Below are 25,505 nucleotides of genomic sequence, written 5' to 3' on the forward strand. Positions count from 1 at the left end.
CTGCCCTGCTCCTGAACATAGGAGCAAGGAAACACAACTCCGCTCAAGCTAGCGAAATTCTGAAGACTTTGCAAGCTTTGTTTTGAGATAACCTATTGACTTGTCCTTCAGGACAGACCCTAGAGACAGAAGGAACCGCGAGAAGAGCAAAGGTGCCTTTGGAAAGGACAGGCAAGGACTCCTGTCGCCAGGGAGCCTGAAGTCACTTAAGTCACGGGACGCACCTGGGGCTGACGGACAGGGGGGCTCAGGCTGAGCAGGAGCCCGCGAGGCTAAAGGGAGGGAGATAAAAGGCGGGAGGCGGAGCTGCGGGGCGGCGGGGGCGGGGGCGCGGCTGGCTGCGGCCGGAGCAGGCGGGCTCGTAGGTGGCGCCGCAGCCCCAGCCCTCCAGGCTCAGCGATCTGTGGTGCCCACGCTGCCCTGCTCCCCTGGTGCTCCGTTCCCGCACCGCACCGAGCGGCTGGCCGCGCGGAGACGTCCCGGAGAGTTTGCCTGGGAATGCCGGCAAGTTTCTTCCTCTGCCCGCTCTCCAGGAGCGGAACCTGAAAGGCGTCAGGAACGGATGCCAAGGTAACCGCACTAGGGGTAGCGGATGCGAGGTACCCGGGTTCCGTGCGCCTTTGGGCACTGCGGTGGGTGCGGCATTGGGTGGGCGAGACGTGCATGGCACCTTTGTGGCTTTATTACCCCAGGGGCAGAAGGTGGTATCTTGGGGCACTGCAGACCACTTCGATCCACTTTGTTGGACATGCAAAGGGAGGGAAAGAAGACTGCTGCACGCACTCTGGGGTAACTTAGTAGCTACCTGGAATGGATCCTGCTCACCACCCCAGCCCCAGAGCCCCCGGAGAGGTACCATGAACTCCAGGGTTCTGGAGACACACCCTCGTGGGGACAGGACACCCGAGGGAAGAGTGTCAAGTTTCCTAGCACCGGTCTGTCCAGTCCTCTGGCTTGTTTGGTTGGAAGTTGAGCGTCCCTGCCCTGATGCCTCCTTTGCCCTGGCCCCAAACTCCAGCAACTCTGCAGAGACTGCCAGCCAGGTGGGAAGGAAGTTCCTAGCCAGGGCTGGATGGTGACTGAGCAGAGGGCTGGAGAGGACCAAGTGAGCCTCAGGTGTGAAGCAGGTGGGGGTGGGGGAGGGTGCAGTGCTTTCTACACTGGTGTGTGTGTGTGTGTGTGTGTGTGTGTGTGTGTGTGTGTGTGTGTGTGGCGGGGGCTTCTTTTGCACCATTTCCTACCGCTCTTCTGCCAGGTTTGAATATCCTGCCAGCCAGCATGTTTCTCGAGAAGGGCTAAAAAGTAGCTATGTTTGATGCCTGTCAGGGATTATTTCCAACTAAGTTCCCAAGTGTGGAGTCTGCCCCTCATCCTCAGATCGTAGTCACATGGCCCCAAGCCTCCCATGGGCAAATTGTGCTTGAAGCAGTCCGAAGGTTTGGGAAGGAATAGAGGGAAAAGGAATAGAGTGTGTTTCTGTAAGCAACCCCACCTCCATCCCATAGGATTAAGGGGTGCAAACAAAAGTGGGTGTTTAGTAGGAAACTCCCCCTTTTGATGGGGTTTTGTTCTTTGGTTTTTGTTTGTTTCTCTGCTTTTCCTATCTAGTAATTAAGGCAGAGTGATTAGATTAATCAGTGTCTATTTTTCTTCTTTAACCCTTAACATTACATTGTTCTAGATCTATGCAATTTTATCTTTACTAGTCCTCTTCCTGCTGGCTTAAAGAACATGGACTTGTAGACTCACACAAAACACAGTGTGACCATATTTAATATTTATCTGTCTCCCTGATTCAATGGCCCTGCCACCTGCCGCTTCCCCAGCGTAATCATAACACCATATGCCTGTCTACAAAATCGAGGAGAAGAAGAATATCATTGTTTTCTATGGTCAAAAGTACTCAACTATCGGATTTTACTGTTGCTTATTAGATAAGGTACTCTAGTCAAGATGAATCGATTTAAGACAGGACAAATTCCCAATTCTACACAAAGCTTGAAAATTGTTATTTTCAAACACAATACCTGAATACTTGGACTTGCTTAGTAATTGAGGGAAAATTAAACTATCATCAAATGGGAAACATTTTGACTGAAGACAATCAATAAGAAATGATACCTATCAAACACCTAGAAAAAATGAGAAGTTTTTTTTCTTATTTCCTTCGCTTTTTATCATCTTCATGGGGTGGTAGCCTCCTTCAGAAATGAGTACCTTGCATATGGATTTGGTATTTACTAACTGAACATCATATTGTGTGATAGAGGGGCTTGGTGACAGTCCAAAAACGAGTGGTTTAAATCATCCTCAACCATCTGCTCTCTCCCACTCCCTTACAGTGCAATATTTTGTTCTCACGAGTATTCAGGCATGCTTACTCATAGCACACCTCTGCCTGAGCATCCCTGCAAAGCTGACACTGGTGTCAAGTTTGACCCAAGCTGTCAGGCTGCTACTTTTCTCCCATAAACCTTTGATTTCAACCAAGGAAGAAATCAAAAGTCTTGAGTCATCTGGGAAGGGTAGCATAGATTCCAGGAGAATCTAACTCTTAGTACTCCCATCTTTTGCTACTGGAGAGTACCTGGACGTTAACGCAGCTACAAGAGCCTTCCGGTGGTATTATTTGCTTCATAGTTACAATGGGCATCATTTGGTGCTCTGAAGACTTACGTGAAACATGTCTTGATCTCTAAGAGTGATTGTGGTTGCCTCCTGGGCGTGCCATCTTCCTGGAGAAAAAATTACAAAACAGAAAACTAATGTAATATTCTAGGCATTTAACTAAATACGCATAAGGAAAGAGGAGTGGCTCACTGAGGTTAAGGAGCTTGCTGCCAAGCTTGATGACCTGAGGTCATATACCAGGACCGACATACAGGAGACAACAGACTCCGCCGAGCCATCTCCTGACCTTCCCCTTGCACATTCACAACACACGCGCATACTTAGTTTTCTACTGATGTGATAAAACACCATGACCAAAGCAAATTATAAAAGCAAGGCTATGTTAGCTTATGGTTTAAGAGGGTTAAAGTCCATGATGGTGTAGCAAAGGGGCTGGCAGTAAGAACAACTGAGAGCTCACACCTCAATCCAGAATCAGGAAGCAGAGTGCTTACTGGGAATGGCTCCAGTCTTTTGAAACCTCAAAGCCCACCCTGAGCGACACACCTTCTCTAAAAAGTCTACACATCCTGATCCTTCCCAAATAGTTCCCCCAACACACACAGACACACACACACGCATCCCTTAGTTAGACTTAAATTATGCATAGCACTTCTCCCGCAAATATTATCATGCATGAATAATATAGGTTAGTTTACCAAAGATGGTTTATGGATATAGTAGTTGACATTTTTGTATTTGTTGTGAGTAAGTCAGCAAGCCTGAAATTGACAAATGAACCAACAATTTCTGTTTTGTATGTGTTATCATTTGAGAGAGGTTTGAGGTTTTTAATCCCCCCCATTTCAATTGCCCATTTGGAGCAATTTTTCTCTAACACAGATAATAGAAAGAGTTTTGTATACATGTACGTGCTCCTTGTGCGAGTGTTTGTGCATGAGCACCTACCCATGTGTAGGACAGGAAACAATCTTGGAGCTTCTTCATCCTGAGCTTTCATCTACTGTGTCTTTAGAGATGAGGTCTCCCATTGATTCGGAGCTCTCTGTTAGACTGGGCTGATCTGCCAGGGAGCCCCATGTTTGTCTATTTACACCCTCTGGCTCTGAGATTACAGGGTTGCACCACTGTGGACTACTTTTTGCACAGAATGAAATTTTACTGTAAGTCATCTCATCATCCCCATTTATATTTATAAGTCATTAGAAAATAAAAATTGCCAAATCAAAGCTGTATGGTGTGTGTGTGTGTGTGTGTGTGTGTGTGTGTGTGCATGTTCATACACTTCAGACACTTCAGTAGTTGCCGTATCCCTCCAAACCTTTGGGACTATTTATCACCCAAAATTAAGTCCTAAGGATAGATAGAATGTTAGGTATATTGCTTTACATCACATTTGGGTGCAGTACTCCAAACTGATTTTCATGGCTTTTAGGAAAAAGGTAATAGTGATTTTGTCAGATTGCAAATATTTGATACCCAAGCAGTAATGAAAACCTGGGACAGGGCTTCTTTTTGCCATAGCACTATGGGCTATGCTTATTTTGAAGATCTGAGGGCTTTAGCTTAGAAGGAACACTGCACTGAAGAGAATAAACCCAAACTATAGATAATTCTGAACATAAAGTTGCCCTTAAAATATGGTCTAATTTAAATCTTTGTTTCTAACACAAGAATGTGTTACCTCTTCTTTTTTTTTGGTGTACTAAAAATGAATTATTGAGGGAAACTGTTTTACCATGGATAGTAGGTACTCTGAATTATTCATTGTAATGAGGGGAATACAGGAAAAGATAATCTAAAATCATGGTTACTTAAAAAGTCATTTGTGTTTGTCTTTGGAATATGTTACGTGTTTAGCTTAAAAAAGATTTCCATTGTTATTGTGGGCAAGTTGCCTTTCCAATTTTGTTTTTGTTTAGGTTAATTTTTAAAATGAGCTTACATGCCTCAAACACCAAAACCGGTTTCTAAGGAGGTGGGGTAGGTGGGCACCTTGCCCAGAAACAAGCTGGATGACAGAAACAAACAAGTCTGGAACAATAACTTTCCAGTGAATTATGTATAATTCACAAGATAATCAAGATTGTATTGTATGTCATTTAATGGACACATTAAGTATTGGATATATTCCTGGAAAAATGAGAGGTTATTTTTGTGGTTGTTGGTGTGTGTTTGATGTGTGTTTGGTGTGTGTTTGGTGTGTGTGTGTGTGTGTGTGTGTGTGTGTGTTATGTTTGTGTGCGCATAAGAGGCCAAAGCTGGCCTCTATTGCTCTTTACCTTACTTTCTGAGTTAATAATTGAATCTGCAGCCCACTGACTGGCTCTGTTACCTGGTCAGTGGTCCCCAGGGACTCACCTTCCTGACTCACCTCCCAAAGCTGGGATTGTAGGCAGAAACTTCCCTCCCAGTTTTTTACTCCCAGCACTCAATGCTTGAACCCTGCACCTTAGCCACTTAGTCATCTCCCTAGCCCCCAGGTAAGAGTGGTTTAGTCACAATTTGAAAACTTTATTCTCACTTAACATCTAAGTAATATGTTTGTGTGTTTATGGAAGCTAAATAGAAACAGATTAATTTGTAGGCCTTATAAAGTGGAATTTTCTAGTATTTCCGAAAGCCCACACCTGTGTCTGGTGTTGAGTGACATCCCCAAGCCTCGTGGATGAATTTGCAAAAGTGACAGCAGCAAGAAGCCATCTGAATAAGGGATTTTGCACGTTTGATCTCTGTACCTATGTTCCAAATCAAAACTACATTTCGTCAATGGGCTGCTTTCAAGTATCCACTGTTATGTGGACCCAGTTAGATAAAATAGTTGAAGTTCAGCAAGGCTGCCAATTTAACAGATTTCTATTGTGTTTTTCAAAAGCTCTAGGGCAAAATTGGTTGTGGATGAAATAGTTTCTTGAACAAGAAGCTGATTCGCACACAGCAGTTGCAGTTAAATGCTTTGTTTATAGTCAGTGTTTAGTTGTATGTAGACTGTAGAGTCACTGACCCTGTGGACTCAAAAGGATCAGAAAACTGCTGTGTCAAAGGTTGGAAATGCCAAAGCTATATGATTGGAAAAGCAGATACGATCATTTTTATTGCAAGAATTCACAGCCAAATTGTCGCTTTTATAGACGTGGAGAGAATGGCAATAGAGAAGGATGTAGCCTTCAGAATGGAGACTATGTCCTCAGAATAAATGTACTTTCTGTTAAATGTGGGGGATACATTTTGGGTTTTATAAGGCATGGTATTATTTTTTTAAAAAAGAAACTAGACTAGAATGAGTATTTTAAAGGAAATATTGTGGTTGGAAATATAAAAATTGAAACCTATAGGATATGTTTTATAATAAATTTATTATGGGAATCAATTTCTCCTGGTCAATGCTGAAGTGTTAGAATGAAAATTATACATTTTTCACAGAGCTGAAAAGACTTGGAAATAATTTATTCTAATTTAATAGTTAAGGAAATGATGATGGTGGCCCAGAGGGATTGTGGTGAGTTGATGAAGGCCACACCGGTAGTGAGTAGCTGGACAGCTACTCTGACTCACTCCAGTCAGGCACTGCATAGCAAATCACAGAGTTATAGATGGGTGGGACAGGATCACTGGGCTGCAGTAGTTACAAAGTGACACGGTGCAGAGCTGTGGGTGAATGCAGAGGTCTGCTTGGCTGTCTCACGTCAAACCCTAAGCAATCAACTGCATTGGACTTGGTCCTCAGTCCTTAGTCTTGACCTTCTTATAAACACAAATATTTTATGTTACTTTATTAGTATTCTGAAATGTAATTTGTACTAATACAGTTAGTGAAAGTATCAATAATGAAAAGGAATCAAAGACAACAGTGGTCTGTGATTTGCATTTCTCTGTGTTGCTTAGGGATGAGTTTGCTCGGACACAGAGTGGAACCAGAACCATGTGCATGCATGGGCGCTATTGTAGATACACACATAACAAGTTTGAATTTAAGACAAATAACAATATTAGAAGAAATGGAGTGTGGGAAAGCCAGGAAGATGAGACAATGAGGGTAGACTGAAATAAAGGTAGATTAACCACAGCACAGTTACCTGTATGGAGCAGGAAGAAGGAAATAGTTTTTATTGTCACATAGGGAACATTTGCCAAGTCAAATACAGACAGTTGGGGCAGAAAAATTTTGGAGGTGTTTTGCAAAGAAGAAAGTGAGCACTCTTAACCCATTGTCTCCAAAATTCTGACTGCTCCATGGAGCATTTCACTACTTCAAGGGTTCTGCCACCACCTCCATGGGGCTGGTGATAAATGAGACTTCGTTGCAGTGGAAACGATTTAGTAACAGCTTTCGTTCTGTTATTCCGTTTCATTTCTATTATGTCGTACTGTCTAATCCAGAGTGAGGAGACAGAGCACCAGAATGGCTACGAACCCCTGCAACCCTACTGGAAGCTGCTAGGCTTTGGTTGAAACTCTTAACAAATTTGTAAGTACGACGGCCACTATTCTATGATTTGATACTCAGAAGTCCAGTTTGGAGAAACAGTGCAATTGTATGAAATATTTGGGGCATTTTATTCTGTGGGCCCCCATGACCTCCTACTGAGAGGCAGAAGCCACTGCCCGACGGACTTGCACTGTAACTACCTCCTAAGATTATCCCAAGAGGTGATACTGGCCCTGCCATAGAGCTAGGGAAACAGGGTCTTCCTGTAGGCTGAGGTATTTCCCGTGATGCTCCTGTCTGTTCACACTTTCTTTGACCAACCCACTGACCGACTGGTGTCCTGTCCTCAGTGTCCCAGAGCCATGAACTCCATTGTCCTCTGATTCAGGCTTGTGTTCTGCTTTGCTCCTGTTGTTTGTCACATTTGTAAAAGGTCTCTGGCACTTACTTCTCTTAGGAATCTATTTATTTGTATTTAACTTTGAGTGGTGACTACTAGTGTATAAGTGGATTAATATATTAATTCTCTTAATCATTAGCTTTGCTTAAATGAATGTCTCTACAAAGCATTTAAGGTTTCCATATATATTAAATACATATTTAATATGAACTATATGTATATAAATTTATACACATGTATTTTGTGTATGTGTGTTTATATTATATTTGTATATATGTAGATATAATTTTAGACAATAGAAACAGGAAAAGAAATGTTATTAAAGTTGAATTTTTTAATGTTCTTGAAATATGCTTATGCAAACAAGAAATTGCACTAGTCCAATAATAGAAGTCACACATAATATATAATGCTTTGAAGAATGCTTATAGCAGAGGCCAAAATCTACTGCCAACTGAAGTAAACTATTGAATTAGACTTTAGTTATACTGCTTGGAATAAATGTGTCCTTGCTAGAATATAGGAGTTGAGAGATCATAGAATTTCATTGTCTGCCTTAGATATTTAATCTTTGCAATGTTTACAACCTGAAAGCATACCAACTTAATGTATCGTGGCAAAAATGTAGTATTTACAACGAGGTGAGATAGTTTTGAAGTGTGTGTGTGTGTGTGTGTGTGTGTGTGTGTGTGTGCAGATATACATGTAATACAGAGTTTTGTAAGATCACAGATAGAAGCAGTTCTGTAACTGCTACTGTAAGGATATTAACAAGTATCCCTTTGCTGGGGAAATGTTTCCTGGACAGAAGATCCCCACTATCTCAGACAGCTCCTCGACTGACCTCTTGAAAAGAGAAAGCTCCTTCAGACAGGCATCAGCTTAACCATGTGCTCAAACTCGTTATCTCCAGTGGAGGAACAAACTCCCTTCTTCAGAGTACTGTCTAAACACAAGAGTTATCCAGGATCCAACTATCACAAATACTTGGACAAACTCAAATTGATAGAAATTTATCAGTACAACCTAGTACTTAAAAAACGGGAGTGCCATTTTTCAAAAACAGGAAGCCTGAAGGAGACTACAGAACTAAAGGGGACCTGGTGACTATGTGTGCGCCATCCTTCTTGATTAGACTCTGGATATGAGAAAAGTTTTAATGAAGAATGTTGGGATAATTGTGGGATATGAACTTGAGCTGTAGGACCTATAACAGTATTGTACCTATTATTAAATTTGTTGAGTGACAACCATTATGGGACTTTATAGGAGAATATATCTTTGAGAGGCATTCCAATATTGGACATAATTGGAGGTGAAATAATTTGTTCTCTTCCTCTTGCTTTAAAGTGAAAAACAAATGTGGGGATAGGAAATAACTTAATACGGCAAAATGTTAACAACCATTGAATCTAGGTGAGATCTGCATAGTCTTCTTCATATTATGGCTACATTCGTGATTTAAACACCTGTCAAAGGAAAAACCAAAGGAGATACTCCACAGTTCTCAACCAACTTTGCAAATAAGATTGTTTTTCCATAGCGCAGTGAGCTATTGTGTAAAAAAGTGCTTTAGTCAATTAGTAACATTCCTGAAAGTATCTGATATATTCATTCAACATGAGAGATAAAAGGTCTTTTACTACTTGGAGGCCAGTGAGACATTGTCTCAAAAAGAAAATTTAAAAGAATATCAGGAAAAAGTGGTCCCTTAAAATAATATGCTTTAGGCAATACTTTAGCCAATATAGGAGACCATGCATGGTGACAGTATCAAAAGGTATAATATGTCCCATGTTCCAGTTATACTTGAGAACATTTTAGCATGAGAAATACTGACTGGAATGAGGCTTTGATGGGAATATGATTTTCTTGTTCTTCTTCTTCTTACATCTCCTTCCTAAACATGGGTGCTTATGCATAGAACAAAGTAGACCGCAGTATGAACACCATTCACCTTTGGCCAGGGCTCTACGGTACTAAAGATCCAGAGAGGTTCACAGGGCACATTGTTAAAAGCTGGCAAGAGTGTTAATGTTTAGATATCAAAAAAGATACTAAACCAATAACATTAGTTCATCAAAGCACTCAAACCAGAAAGGTCAGTGGGGAGTGCCTGTTGCTTTGCCAGATAACCTGAGTTCAGGACAATAGCCAGAAAATGGAGAAGTTGAACTGATTCCTAAAAGGTTTCCTCTGACTTCTACATGCATGCTATAGCACATGCTCCCTCATACATACACATACATGCCACACACAAAATAAATAAAATATAATAATTATAAAGATCAACTCTCCATTCACTCGACAAAAACTTGAGGACCAGTTCAACATCAAACTAATACATATATGTCCATTTATGTATGTGTGTATACATATAAACATAAGTAAGTTAATTTCAAATTACATATATACATATGTGCACATATATGCATATATAAAAGAAGTAATTAATTTAATTAATTTACTTCTTGAGGAAAATGTCAATTTTAAAATAATTATGTAAACACTTCCTCCTACTGTTGAAGTTTATACTATAGTCCTGGACTGGACTCTGTAGGAATACTCCCTGGTGCTAATGTATTTTTTAGGATTCCGTCAGATGGCATCTTCATATAATCAGAAAAAATGGAGTGATCCTCTATGAATGAAAACATTCATCATCTACCGTATGTCATGGTACACAACTTACATCTTAGTATGCAAAATAGTAAACCAATTATAAGACTATTGATAGCTATTTTGTGCCAGATTTTATAGCATAATTCATAAATTATGCTATACTACATTACTATAATAGTAGCAAAGAGAAAAGGTTTCTGAGAGATGTGTGAGAACTGTTCCCTTGATATGCATAACCCATACATACTGTTTTAAATTTCACTATAGTAAGATCTTCATGCTAAAAATTTATAGCTGATCTTCAGGCTTTATGTTCTCAAATATCAGTGATCAGTCTAATGTTGATATTGTTCTGATAAGGGGAAAAGAGCAACAACTTGTTATAAGGTGGAACCTGTTTTTATGGAGTCTTGATCTTCAAACAAAAGTAATGGTAGCTTTGTTCTCCTGCCCTCTTTTCTCCTCCCTCCACTCATATTTATATCTGTAGTAAAATAAATGATACCCTTAGTGCTATTGAGAGAATTCTAAGACTTAAGAGAACTGTATGAAATTGAATTTAGTGGTCTTATTAAACTGTTAATATTTTATTTCATTTTTCTAAAGTTTCAAGACCATGAATAAGTTAAAAGTTGTATGAATTTATAGTTATAGGAAGGCAGACTTCCATATAGAATTTGCTATTAAAAGAAAACTGCTCTGCAAACAATTTGTGTAGGTAATTATTAGCTAGAAGCTATTTGTACTCTAAATTATTGCATATACACATATGATAATAAGACTTTGCACAAATGGAAACTTTTGATAATAAATCCATGTAAATGATCATGCCTGAGGAAATAATTCTAGATGGTATAAATGTATTTGAATTGCCTGCAACCAGAGTGCAGACTTCTAGGCCAAGTATGTGACTATATTTCATTCATGATGTTTAATAGGTCATTGTACCTAAAGTCTCCGAAAGGATGAATAAAACAAGCAGTGGAGAATATACTTTGCTGCTTGTACACATAGTAAAGTGTGCAACCACAGGAGAATTTGCAAAGTAGCACTGTGAATCTTTCACCAACAGTAAGCTAAACTACACTCAAAATCACAGTTATTGTAAGTAAACATAAACCTTTGATCTTGACCTTGGAACTACTCTTATCATTACATACGGAAATTACTACCAATTGGATTTTGTCTTTGTGGTGTGTTCACCGCTTAGAACAAGCACCCACAGTGAAATGAATTCCAAAGCATCTACACTCCATGAGCTCTAAACCCCCATGACACTGCATGGGACTAGGCACGGCTCCCACCTCAGATCAGCTGCATTACATATTAAACAGGTAAATTAAAGAGATAGGATCCACCCACTCCCTGTCTTCACTTTAGACTTTGGTTGTATTTCTGCTGTGTCAATCTCGTGTTTTCCCATTCAAATAGAACCAGAGCTCACGTGGGAGCATTCCACTGCTGTTTGCCATGCTTAATTCTTTTAGTTGGTACTGCTAGGTTCCAAGGTCAGGGAGTTTATTCTGGGGTGACATACCACACATTCTACTTCCTCAATGTTTTTGGGCTTATCCTTCTTCCCCTTCTGCCCTCGCACAGCCTGGCCCCTGTGTCTCTACTCCACACGCCATTTTCTGATTACTTTCCACTCTTAAAGCAAGGACGGTGAACAAAGGAGGTGGTGCACTGTCTGCCTGCAGCTCCAGTACTGGTCTCCTTTAATGCACCCTCACAAGCTTACGCCCCTGACTCCTGTTGCGACATTCAAAACCTGCAACTATGTTGTGATTTAGAGGCTATTCCTTTTATTATTTCCCTTCACAGCACCCTCAACAGGGAGACCATCCTAATAGCCAATAAAAATGGTTGCTATGGATGTTATTTTCCTCAACCACACAGCCCCAGTTATGCCGAGTTTCAACAGGAAAACATATAGTTTTCCACCATGCACTTTTGTCTAAGCTCGCATTGATCCAATCTCAATGGACAGCCCTTTGGAACTACAATACGAATTTTATAGAACTCCGTGTCCCAAGGCAGACATATGTCTGGTAAGGAGCCACCCAGATGTCCCTTCCATTGCATTAATAAACTTTCTCCTTGTTGCACAGTCTAAAGATAAATTCTTTCACTGCCCACCGGTTCCTTGCCCTACCACACAGACAGTCCCCAGGAGAGCTCCCAGAGAATAGATATCTCAATTCTCTTTTCTTGTTCCTGTTAAAAATAATTCATGTTCAACTAAAGGCTCAATAATTCATCTGTCAGTTGTTACCCTTATGTTGTTTTTATCTGGATTTTAGAGAATTTATCAGGCATGTTTTATGACCACTTGTTTATGGATTGAGCTTTCCTTGCTTAATTGAAAATCTAGTTATTTTTCTCACTCTTTTCCACATTTAATAGTTTCATCATGTGTCACAAGATCTTTGCTTCACATAAACTCATGTCTCAGAGCTCTACTCACTATTTTTGACATCAAATATTTTATTTAATACCCAAGAAAAATGATATAAAGGCAATTTAAAGAATAATAACAAGAAATGAATATACATGTGCCCATGGTCAAGCTAAAGTGTCCTGTTTTTGTCAGGAGATCCTACTGCCTGTATCTTAGCTGCTTACTATATATATATATACAGTTAAGATCCCTTCTCACTCCACTCATTGATAAACAGTGGAGAACTTCTGCTTCAGGGAGTAACTCGGGAATCCAGCTTGCTCCAGCTCCTCAGTTCCGCTGTCCTTTTGTTTTTGTACTGTTTCATCTGTAGATAATAGAGAGTGTGGAGAATTGTGAAGGATGTTTTAGATGCTAGATAGTGAGAAACGTGACTGCTTCTGTCCAGATTGGATTGTATAGTAAGAGGGACCAAAACAAAAAGCCTGGCAGTGAGTTCAGGAATCAGAGCAAAGAGAACACGGGCCTGGTCCCTCAGCACCTTCTGTGTGCTCCGCGCATTTGTTCACTCAAAGAATTGGCCCACTTCAGGAATCACATCTCAACAGTCTCCTTTCCCTTCTTTCCACACCTCAAGTGCAGTCCTTCAGTGTTGCTTTGACTTACAGTCTATAGAAACAGATGTATGTTAGAAATGTGGGGCTTAGTTTTGCCATTTGAAAAGAATATGTGTTTATGTGAAAAATATGCTTGTTTTCATTGCATAAAGTTTTTGACACTACTACTCAATTTTATACTCTTTCTAATTGTGACTGGAAATTCTTTGAGCTATGGAAAGGCTTGCATTCAAAAGTATGCCAATCCAACGATGAATTCATTTATATCTTCTTGTAACTTATTTCTACCTTATATTTTTAAAACTGCTATAGTTGCAAACATATATATGTTTCTAGTGAATTTTACTCTGTGTTAAAGTATACACTCTATCCTTATATTGCATTTAATCTTAACACTTGTTTTGTCTGACCTTTGGCAGCCATTCCAGCTTTCAGTTGATTTACATTTATTTGGCTAATCTTGGTACATTTTCTATTTGTTTACTTCCAATTTCATTTTCATGTTCTAAATCTGAAAAGATAACTTTGCTAGCTTTAAATATCTAGGGCGGTGGTGGTGGCGCACGCCTTTAATCCCAGCACTCGGGAAGCAGAGGCAGGTGGATCTCTGTGAGTTCGAGGCCAGCCTGGTCTACAAGAGCTAGTTCCAGGACAGGCTTCAAAGCAATAGAGCAACCCTGTCTTGAAAAAAAAATCTAGAGGAATATTTATTACATTTTAATATCTTGCACTTATGATTAATCTAGGGTTTTACTTTCCCATATTGTATATTTCTGTACAGAGAAGCATGCATGTTTACATGTGTGCAGCTCCTATGAGTGCAGGCATCGGGGCAGGTATGTGTACATGTGTGTGTAGGCTAGAGTTCAGTCTTGGGTGTCATTCCTCAGGTGCTATCCTTCTTTTTATTGAGACAATATCTCTCACTAGTTTAGAACTCCCAAGAAGGCAGAGATGTCTGAATTCCTGAGATGCCTCTGTCCTTGCCTTTTCTGATTTGGGATTACAAGGGTTCACCATTGCCAGACATGGGGGCTCACACCTTTAATCCCTAGACAACAGAGGCAGGATGATCTTTGTGGGTTAGAGGCCAGCCTGATCTACATAAGTTCCAGGAAAACCACAGTTATGCAGTAAGAACATGTCTTAACAAAATGATATGGTCACATCATATACATACATACATACATACACACACATATACATGCATGTATAATACATCCATGCATCCATCCATCCATACATACATTTATATATGCATATATGTGTTGGGTGAGTGTGTTCTCAAAGATTGAACTCAACCCCTAGACTATGCCTTTGTTCTAACAAATTAGACACTTGTTATTTTAATCAGTAAATAATTTTGATTAATCAATGTGTTTGTCATTTTCTTTGCTTATTCATTTTTTTCATTCTAAATCCTTGGAGATAACTCTGCCAGGATTTAAGGTAGAGAGACCAGTTATTATGTTCTTTATTTTGCAGCTGTGATATATATATATATCTTTTTTTAAACTTCCCCCCTGCGAAGTTAGAAATGTCTTGCTTTAACACTTTCTTAAGATTCTAAGTCTCTATCATTGACTCAAGAGAACTTTTCATCATTAACTAAATATTCTATCTAGGTGTCCAGGAAAAATAACACATGGCCAGTTTTATTCTCAGCAACCTCTCTGATCTCTTGTCTTTTCCAGTTTGAAAGACATAGCCTCTAAGCCTGCCGATAGCCATCCTTTCATTTTGGGTTGGCCTAGTTTCATTTCTCTCGCTGTGATAAAACACCCTTGCGGAAAGCAGCCTAGGGGAGAAAGTGTTTATTTTAGCTCATGGTTCCAGGTCACAGTCCATCCCTGTGGGGAAGCCAAGGAGGCAGGATCGTCAAACAGCTGTCACGTCACATCCGCAGTCGAGAGCAGAGAGAAGTGAACACACACTTGCTTACTACTCAGCTTTCTTTTCAACCCTTACAGCCCAGGACTGAGACTCAGGGAACAGTGTTGCCCATAGTGGGCTAGCTCTTCTTGCCCCAACTCAACACCGAAAACTATGACTTCCTTGTCTGACAAGTTTGATCAAGTTGGCAGTTCACACTAACCCTCATAGCATCCACAACTATTTCTGACCTCTCTCCACTCCCCACCTCTAGATCAATTCTTTTCTGCATCCTATTTTTTCTGCTGCTCTTAGCCCTTTTGCACCTTGAGGCAGTCGTGTAGATTATAGGGAGGCATTTTTTTTTGAAAACTTGTCTGACAATAATTATTTTGCGTATACTCTTGACTGAGAGTTTGATAACATGTGCTAACATTTAACATGTCGTGATGTGCATTTTTTGTTGGGAATTTTGAGCGTGTCTGTGCTCCACCACCTTTGTCTACACTCCGACACTGCTGCTGTTAACGAATCTCACTGCTGCCGTTCTGATTATTCTCTGCGATGTGAGATTTCCTTACTCCCAGTGCTCTGAATTAACAAGGTATTGCTCCCTAGATTTGTTCATTTGTCATCCGTTGTGTTACGTCTGAGAGTGGCCTCTGTAAATTGGGAGACTTGTGATCACCACTTCTCTGCAGTTTCATCGCATGATGTATCTAATAATCTCTCCTTTTCCCTTCTCGGCCCTCACTATCTGGAATTCCTGTTCTTAGACGTTGACTCTCTTACATCAGTCTCATTGTGTTCCCTTTTCATTTGACAATTATATCTGTTTGTCCCTTAACTCTGTTTTCTGAGTAATCCCTTTATCTCCTAACCTTTCTGATGACTTTTTTTTTTACATTTGGTTTCATTTTTCATTTACAAGAGCTTTTTGTTGGTATCTGATTTCTTTCTGTTAAATACAGGGTCCTGAGAAGCCCGGTGCACAATTCCCTGGTTGCAGACAGCATCTTGCATCTTCTTGTTATCTCTCGTAGAGTGTGGCGAACATTTTACAGCATTTTAAGTTAGTTTTCACTCCTCTTTCAGTAACCCATGATCTAAAATGTATAACTCTCTCTATATAAGCATTCTTCCTACCTTATCTATGTTTCTGTAACTCCTTTTCTCCCTAATTCCTTGATTTTTGTTTTAAAGGCATTTGAGGAGGGAAGAGAAACAAAAGTGTTTGGTGTGCCCTCATCTATCTACAGATACTCTTCATTGGCTACTTAGCTGAATTAACTAAAGTAATACATTATTAACATTGAAAATATCATATTTGTGAACTTTATAGCATTTTTAGTATTTCTCAGTATTTTATTCCCTTTATATGGTTTTAGATATTTCTGGTCTTCCCTGGAGTGCTGATCCTGTATTGTTCTTTCTTCTGTTTTTCAGCATCAAATGTTTCTGTGTATAGTTTCCCACTAACTATCTTAGGAGACGTCTTTGACATTTTAACATGATCGTGATTTTGTGGTGTGCTATTAGAATATCCCAAAAGATGTTTACTGTACAATTTTTGCCAGTGTGTAGGGTCTTTTATTTCATTTATCCATTTTAAAGCCATGATTCCTTTGCTAATGTACTTCATGTTGCTTCTGTATGAAATAGATGGAGATAATCTGCATGGAGTTTAAGACACAAAGCAAGAGGGAAAACAATGGTGCACAGTAGAACCTAATAAATATCTGCATATGATTGCTAAACTATTGAGTGCATGGCTCACACACCTTAGAATGTATAAGAAGGGAATCATATTCACGTTAGAATACACACATACTTGAGTCTCACAATGGTTTATGTTAGTCATAGAATTTTACTACTGTTTAGAAAGCAATATTATAATTTTATAAGAGACATTATATAATAACAGTCAATGTAATGCCTAGATAATATACAAAGAAGAATAAAGAATCTCCCATATATATAGTGTGTATCCAAATATTAACAGAATTAAGTATCTACCTTATAGGGTCTAAGTAAACCAGAGTCTCTATAAACATAATACTTCTTCAGAATCTTGTTCTTTCTGAAATTAGCAGAGAAGGAAATTTAAAAGTAATGTTGTATACAGATAAAAAAACATAAAACTTAATTTATCTAGATGATAATCAGTAACATTTGTATTTAAACTTTAGTGAGTCACTGTTTTAAAATTTATTCTAAAACATGTATGGACAACTTTTTTAATTTAAGGAAATATGAAACTTTTAGTATTAAGTATTTATTCTGGGAATTTGTTTCATTGAAATCATATTAAATATTTGACATTAAGTGTAGATGTTATTTTGCTGTAAAAAAAATGCCATTCCAACACCAGCTTGACCCATTCTGTGTCAGGCTGTAACTCATGATCTTACATGAACAGGTCTTTTCACAGAAGAAGCCAACAGACAGATAAGAATGGCTTCCTAATATTCCATTGCTGTTACCTTCTGAATGCCACTGTGTTTTGTTTGCTTTCATTTATGAAAGTTTAATCTCATTCAACCTTTGGGCTTCGAGAGATAACTTTGTAGTTAGGAATATTTGCAGCTCTCACAGAGAACCCAAGTTCAGTTCCCACACTGAAAGACTTTCCACCTAAATAAGTCACATTTTGTGATCTTACATTTTTTTGTTGTTGTTGATTTTTTCTTCTGGGCCAACCCATAGTTAGTTGTTGTTTCTGCTCTTCTTTAATCCCATCTTCACAGTTTTAGGTTATATTAAATGTCTATTTATTGGATGGAGCTAGAAAACATCATACTGTGTGAGGTAACCCAGACTCAGAAAGACAACTATCACATGTACTCACTCATAAGTGGTTTTTAAACATAAAGCAAAGAAAACGAGCATACAAATCACAATTCCAGAGAACCTAGATAACAATGAGGACCCCAAGAGAGACACACATGGATCTAATCTACATATGAATTAGAAAATGGCAAGATCTCCTGAGTAAATTGGAAGCATGGGAACCATGGGAGAGGGTTGAAGGGGAGGGAAGAGGCAGGGAGGAGAGCAGACAAAAAATGTATAGCTCAATAAAATCAATAAAAAAGAATGTAAAAAATGTCTATTTATTAAATAAATAGCATACAGTGATGATGTCTTGCCTTAGTTTCTTAATCACAGTTCTATATATTTCATACCTCAATATCCTTTAAGATTCCCACTAGGTTTTTTTTTTCCTTCTTATTTGAAATGAAGGAAACCCTTGGGCTCTAACCTGTAACCTGTTTTATTCTCCCATTTCCTGTACAGACACACTCAAGTTCAGCTGTCGTTTGTCATGGGGCTGATTTTTATAGCCCTGTTTGTCCATTTAATCATGCTTGGATTATTGTATCTTAGTCTGAGCCCTGCATTTAAAGGAAGGCATTAGCAAACTCAAATGTGTTTGGAGGGATGATTAAATTGATTGAAGTCTCCTAAACCATGTCCCATGAGGAATGGCTGAAGGAATTGTGTATATTTATTGTTTATCCTGGAGTAAAAAAGATTGAGGGCAGACAGAATAATTGTTTTCAGTAATTGGAAAGTCTGTCATGTAAAGGAGGGAACAGATTTGTTATGAGTTGTTCTAGAAAGCTCTACTAAAATCACCTTGGACAAAGTATGAGCAGAGCTATTACAATATTCTCTTATAATGATCAGTGATTAAACCTTATTCCTCTTGGTTTTTCTTAGCACAGAGTTTTATTTATACTGGGAACTAATGAATTATTTATTGACTGGATTTAATCAATATGATTGAAAGAACAAACCTCCCAGTAAACTAGAGTGCCTTTTAAAGTAAAAATATCATGTCTTTCAACAAATCTTTATCAACTGTCTATGAAACAGCTGATTCTGTTCTTAGCTCACAGGATATAAAACTACCAACATCATGATGTTGTGGATGGCTTCTGTGGGCAAGAACACTTCTAAAAGTTTTCTTGAATTTGATAAGTTCATATCAACCTCATATGCTAGGTACTTTCATTATTTATACTGTAGACTTGAAGAAACTAGGCTATATGGAAGTTTTGGACTGGCCAGATTTGAAAAGCTGGTTAGAGTTCAAATTAGATTTTAACCCAGGCAGTCAGACTCACTGATTTACGTCCATAACTACCGTGATAAAAACTGACAATAATGAAGGACAAAAGCATACCAAAGTATGAAAACACCCGAGGACACGAGGTGATCCAATCCAGCCTTCCTTCTGGGACTCTACTCCATCTCTCCCCAAATGTCTGTGGCCTCCCCTCCTGTCAGGCTAGTCTTCACATTGTCTCTGAGTGATCATCTCAAAAGCAAATGCAATCATTCTACTTCCTTCAAATCTTTCATTAGCTCATGATGTCTGCAGGACACAGCTACCACTGCCTTTTGGACAGCAAGGCCTCCTAGTATCTGTCTCTGCCTGTCCACCTTACCTCATCTCTCCAAACACTGTGCAAACAATGTAACTAAATGGCTCTGTCATGTAGACCTTGTCTGGCAAGGAAACAGGGTTGTTGTGGGAATGAAACTATCAATATGAAATGTTCAGAGCAGTGCCTTGCGTGTAATAACTGCTCAAGAAACGTTAGCATATTTATTTCCATCTACTTCTGATGATCCTGACAAAACTGCTGTGTGGTCCATATAATTTAGCCCTTAGTTTCCTCACTCCACTGGCAATTGCTTTGTAATAGATTGAGAAATAAAGGGGAAGTATTGGCTCTCCCAATTAACAAACTCAGAGGCAGAGCAAGCACAAGCAGAGTCCAGGCAGAGTTACTCCCCTAGTCTTCAGACTTCACAGCCTGGCCTTCCTCCGGGATAGCTTATGATGAGGCTGGCCTTCATCAGGGCAGCCGGAGGGCTTCCAGCATAGCAAGAACTATGTAAGCCTTTTATATTCGTATTCAGTAAGACTGAAAATATCATTTTCCATTGTCATTGAGCCTGGGCTCTTCACTTTGAATAGATCCTCTGTTACATGATCACTGTCACTGGGGTAGCCAAGAGTCAGCTGGGGTAAAGGATTAACTGATGACCCTAAAAGTTATGCCCATATCCTAACACCCAGAAGCTTATCTTGAGAAAGGGCCTCCGTTGTTGTAATTAGCTTTAAAATATCTAGGTAAAATAATACTGCAGTATCTGAGTGGGCTTTGAATCTGCTGGTATGCGTGCTGATGCTTTTCTAAAGAGAAGAGGAACGCAGTGGAAAGGGCCACGGGAAGTCAAAGCAGCGACCAGATCTAAGAAGCCGTCCTATGCCTGGACTTACCGGAAGCCCGGGAGGCAAACAAGCACTCTTCCCTTTGCGTCTAAGCTGTGTAGCTCTGATTCTACCTTGACGTCAGATTTCCAGCTTCCAAGACCAGGGGAGAATATGTTGCTATTTTTTTTTTTTTGTGTTTTGGTTTTTGGTCTCTTGAGATAGGTTCTCACACAGGCAGGGCTGGCCTCAAATTCACAGGAGATGAATGTACTGGCCGTTTTTGAGCCTACTTTTTTTTCAAGGAACATAGGTGCCCACTGCCAAGATTATACTCTTATAAGTCCATTTACAGAGCTAGGGGTGGGGACAATCTATCCTAAACTGCGGAACTTCTACATAAAGTAGCAACACAGCAGTCACTTCCGTATTCTTCAACTCTACTTTGCACTTGTAATTTTTGGTTCTTAGGCCACTGTGGATCACATGCTTACAGTCTGAGCCATTTTTTTATTTACCTTTTCTGAGGTGATTCTATTGATTTCAACAACAAAACAAGATCATTCATTTGACTTTCTAAGTCCCTTAACAATCCACAGTTTTCTCTTAGCTGGTTTGACATGTTTCTTGTTGATAACCGTGTCAGGTTATTTAATGATGGCTACCCAAATTGCCATTTTTCATTCTCTTGTGGCCAAAGTCTAGAACTTCTTCATGTGTGCCTTTAGTAAACTGGAATTGATTCTGTATGTTGATTAATGGGATTTTTGTGATTCTGCACACTAAAGTTAGTGGTGGTCTTGAGGAGTCTTCACTGACATTTGGCTATGCATTACACATTCTTACAGTTAAAAAAAATGTAAAACCCCACAGTGGTTTTACTTCATACATGCTTACCATTTAAAAAATATTTGATGCTCTAAACATCTAGACCAGGTGTGGATGCCAAGTAAAACAGAAGTATGGAATGAATGGTTCATTTAGCAATAACCCATTTGAGTGTTTTGCCTCATCTAATACAAACAAATGCTTCCAAGGGCATTTGGATTTACCCTTATGCGGTCTTTAAAGAAAGGTTATATTGTATTGCTTAAATGGTAAAACTACTATATTAAATAATAGAATGTAAGACTTCACAAATTTTCCCTTTAAAACAAAGAATATAAAGGCAAAGCCTTGTCTTGTTAAAGACTTTATATAATTAAATCTAAATTACCACAGCTAAAAGTAGAAAGTACCTGTTAAATAAATTATATGGGAAGTCACAGAAACAATACGAATAAAGAAACACCTAGAAATTAGTGTCTGGTGAAGGAAGAGGTGACATAATCACTGGATGGTTGAGCAATCACACAATAAGCCGTAAAATACAAAACTTGAGGAACCCTCTGAAAAATATTTGAAAACTATCAGTGTCATTCCACTGATTCATAGAAATCTCACCAACTGGATTCTTTCAAAATGGTGTTTGAATGGTGCTTTACTTAGCTAGTTTTGTTGTTATTTCTGCTACAAAAAATACAATAAATTTAGTGCCTTGAAACAACACAAGTATGTAAGATTTCTATGGATTTGAAGTCAGAAGCAGGCTGAAATCAAGGTGTCAGCTGGACCATTTCCTTTTCAATTTGTTTCTTTAGATTTTCTGCTTCTAGAACCAATACAGTTGCCTTCTTCCTCCTCTAGAGCTAACACAGGTCGATCTAGTCCTTTCTCACTGCCTGACTGTGGCTACCACTTCTTTTTTCCTCTTCCACTGTTCAGAAAATTTGTGATGAGCTAGACAGAACTCAACCAGACAACTAAGAAGGATCTCTTTTATTTAAGGTTACCTGACTGTCAACTCACATTCATTTTGTGATCAAAATTATTTACTAGCATGGAGATAGTGTGTTTGCCATTTTGTAAATGAAAAGTGGACCTCTTCTGGAAACACTTGTAGCTTGCCCAAAGTAACACTCCTAACTTTTCCATTTTGGCAATGATGCTTTGCAAACGTAAGATGTTATCATTGCAGGACGCTGCAGACAGGACACATGAGATTCGACAAGTTTTATGACTACTAGTTATTTTAAAATAACACTTGTCAAGGGGAAAAGAATTTGGTGAAAATGTAGAAAAGCATACAGAATTTCATATTAGGAAAATGGACCAAGTCAATATTAATCAGCCTCTAAAATCATCAACAAAGTAATAAATAATAAATCAAAACATGGAATGGAGTGTCAGTAAGTGGCATACATGCTTAGTGTATAGGAGTATGTGGGTTCAATCCCTAGACTGAAAATGTATATATAAAAGATTGTTTTTAAATAGTAAATTAAGCCTACTGTGGTATCACATGAACTACACCCAATCTCATCTAAAATTAACATTAAGGTCACATGTTTCATTTAATTAAGTTATGCATTCAAAATGTGCTGGTTTTTGTTGTTAGCACAAGATCTATTCAATGAAAATGATTTTAATTTCCATCCATTTAATTATAACCCTGTCCACAATGAACTGAATATTATTAGAAATATATCACAGCTTAACCTCAACATGGCTTATAGCAGCAATAGATTTTCACAATGTTTATGTTTTGTTTTATTTTTAGCATATTTACCATACTTACCAAGAAGAACATTAAGTGATGCTAGTAAAATGTCTCAGGGTAAGATTAATGCTTATTTCTTGAAACACCATCACATTCTGTTTGATTTGATATTTTTTAATATTTGTGATACATAGAATAGATGCTGTCATCTGGATTTTATAGAGAAAGTAAATTATACCCGAACAATGAGATGGGGATTTCTGGTAAAGAGATGAATGTGTGCTTATGTTTTATTCCCCTAATCTAGTCCCAGGACTAAACAATAATAAATGGAATTTAGAAAGGAGAGAGCATTAGGGTATAACCAGACTCAAAACCAGGAACAGAAGCAAATAAACATCCATGAAATGGATAGAAATTGTGGGCCTGTTAGGTTGTAAGTTGGCAAACTGTTGACAGATCTGGTACATCATTGCCTGTGTTCTGGTAGCTGGAGATAAGAAGGGAAATACACAACTACCTCAAAATAAAGATATGAAGAAGATGACAAAGAAGGAGGAGGAGGAGGAGATGACAATGACAAAAATGACAACCAAGGAATAAGAAGAAGAGGAGTGGGAGGAGGAAGAGGAAGAAAAAGAGGAAGAAGAAGAAGAGGAAGAAGAGGAAGAGGAAGAAGAAGAAGAGGAAGAGGAGGAGGAGGAAAAGGAGGAGGAGGAAGGAAGAAGAAGAAAAAGAAGAGGAGGAGGAGTTGGAGAAGGAGGAGGAAAGGGAGGAGGAGAAAGGAAGAAGAAGAAGAAGAAGAAGAAGAAGAAGAAGAAGAAGAAGAAGAAGAAGAAGAAGAAGAAGAAGAAGAAGAAGAAGAAGAAGAAGAAGAAGAGAGATATGAATGAAGAAATAAGTACTGGCAGTTTCCCATGAAGCCCCAAAGCTGTGCGGTTCCCAATGTACGTTTAGGGAAAGAGGGAGACAGAAACATACAAACCTGGATCTCAGTGATCTTTGGGAGATCTCTGTTCTGCCATGGTGCCAATGTCACCCTTGGTGAAGAACACCAAGCTAACAATAGTTAAACTCAGCTCTATATACAAGGCAGAAAAAGACACAAGCAGGAAGGTTTTTGTTATGCCAATATAAACAAAAATTACTAGCCAGAATCTTTTTTAAAAACATACAAACCAGTATTAAAATGGAAGTTACTGGAAGTAGGGCGCAGTGAAAGAATGTTTGTCTTTAGTGTGCCAGATTTCAGGTTCAATCCCCAGAATCACACACACACACACACACACACACACACACACACACACAAATAAGCCAGGTAGGGAGGAACTATGAACAAGAAACTCAAATGGCAGGGAGAATAGGGAAAATAAAAACTAACCAAAAACAAGGTAGAAAATTGAAAATGTTTTATCCTTTCATAAGTTATGCCATGCAGCATCATCTTCATCAGCAGGAATTCTGGGTCTGAGATACAGACCTAAGATGTCTTACTGGAAACTGTATAGGGATAACAAGTGTTTCTGGAAGAGGGCACAGAGAAAGGAGTCTCTGAGTACATAGTTTAAAGATGGGTTGGTGGAGTCACGCTTCACAGGAATCTGGAGAAGAAGGAGGGAGAGTGAGGACAGTGATTCTGCAGAGACAAAACCCAAATGTGTGGACAGGCACAAAAGATGTCGAAGCGTAGGGAGTTCTGGATGTATTCCGTCATTGTGGGTCTGCTTACACAGAGGATGGAAGAGATAGGTATGATCCAGCCACTATGGATAAGATGAGGAAACATGACTGCTAAGGTCCAGTACTAGGTTAGATCAAGAGACAAGCACCCATGTCTGGGTTCCTTCTACACTAAACTGCCCGGATAATTTAGTGTTCTCTTGCTAAAATCATAAACATCTGCCAAACTTAGCAACTTACAATTTTCTCATATACAAATCACCTCTAATAAATAATTTTTATTATTCTTAAGTTGCAAAAAATACGTTTGTTGATGGCCTCCGTGTTTCAAAAGAATAAGCTTCATGTATTTGGATCATAATGGCATGAAGTGATTATATCAGAACTTCTTTTCATGATTGTGGAAACACCATCTCTCTAAGAAAACAAGTGACAAAGACATAAAAACTATTTTTCTGTATGTTAACATTCCTCACCTCACCACGCACAAGTTTGAACCATGGATTTACTAATAAACTGTAAAATACAGTAATTGCTTTTATTCTGTTATCCCTCCTCCAAGTTGAATTCAAAGCAACAAGTTATAAGTATAATTAAATTGAGGCATTGTGTCCACGAGTAAGAATAGAGGGGACTGTGAAAAGCCCAGAAAACCTTAAGCTTTATAAATGTCACAGAGTGCTTGTACATAAACCAGCACAATTCTTTGTAATTTCAGTTTCCAACAGCCTACACTTTCCCTGGCAGGCTTGGAGGTAGATATATGATCTCCAAATAGGTGCATGTTCCCATCATGACTGACCTTCGGGTTTGCTTAAAGCAAAACAGTTGCTCTTACCATCTCACCTGTGTTTAATGAGGCCGTTTCCCCATGCCAGTGTTGGGTTAATGGACTGAGATGCAGGGAAAACAAACGGATATCTCCGTTTTCCACCAGATTGCCTTTCTGCCTTGTGGCTTTAATCACTCAGTCCTCCCACATCTGCCATAATAACAATTATGGCTCTTCTGCTGGCTCCTCACCCAGGAGGATAGGAGAGAGGATGGCAACACCTCCGGAAAAAATCAGGGCAAATTCTTAATCTAT

General features: G+C 39.0%; 1 protein-coding gene across 2 annotated transcripts in view; it reads left to right on the forward strand.

Moving 5' to 3' along the window:
- Positions 1-332: 332 nt before the first annotated feature.
- Chst9 (carbohydrate sulfotransferase 9) overlaps positions 333-25,505 on the forward strand; it is a 253,342-nt gene continuing 228,169 nt past the window's right edge. The window contains exon 1 of one of the 2 annotated variants that reach the window (XM_075969257.1): positions 333-570. The gene's annotated coding sequence lies outside the window, so the exon portion shown is untranslated. Of the gene's footprint in view, positions 571-22,796; positions 22,856-25,505 lie in introns of those variants that run through there. The other variant, XM_075969258.1, reaches the window with a different exon arrangement.

This window comes from Microtus pennsylvanicus, chromosome 4, assembly GCF_037038515.1.
Source record: "Microtus pennsylvanicus isolate mMicPen1 chromosome 4, mMicPen1.hap1, whole genome shotgun sequence".
In the NCBI taxonomy this organism is placed as follows: domain Eukaryota; kingdom Metazoa; phylum Chordata; class Mammalia; order Rodentia; family Cricetidae; genus Microtus; species Microtus pennsylvanicus.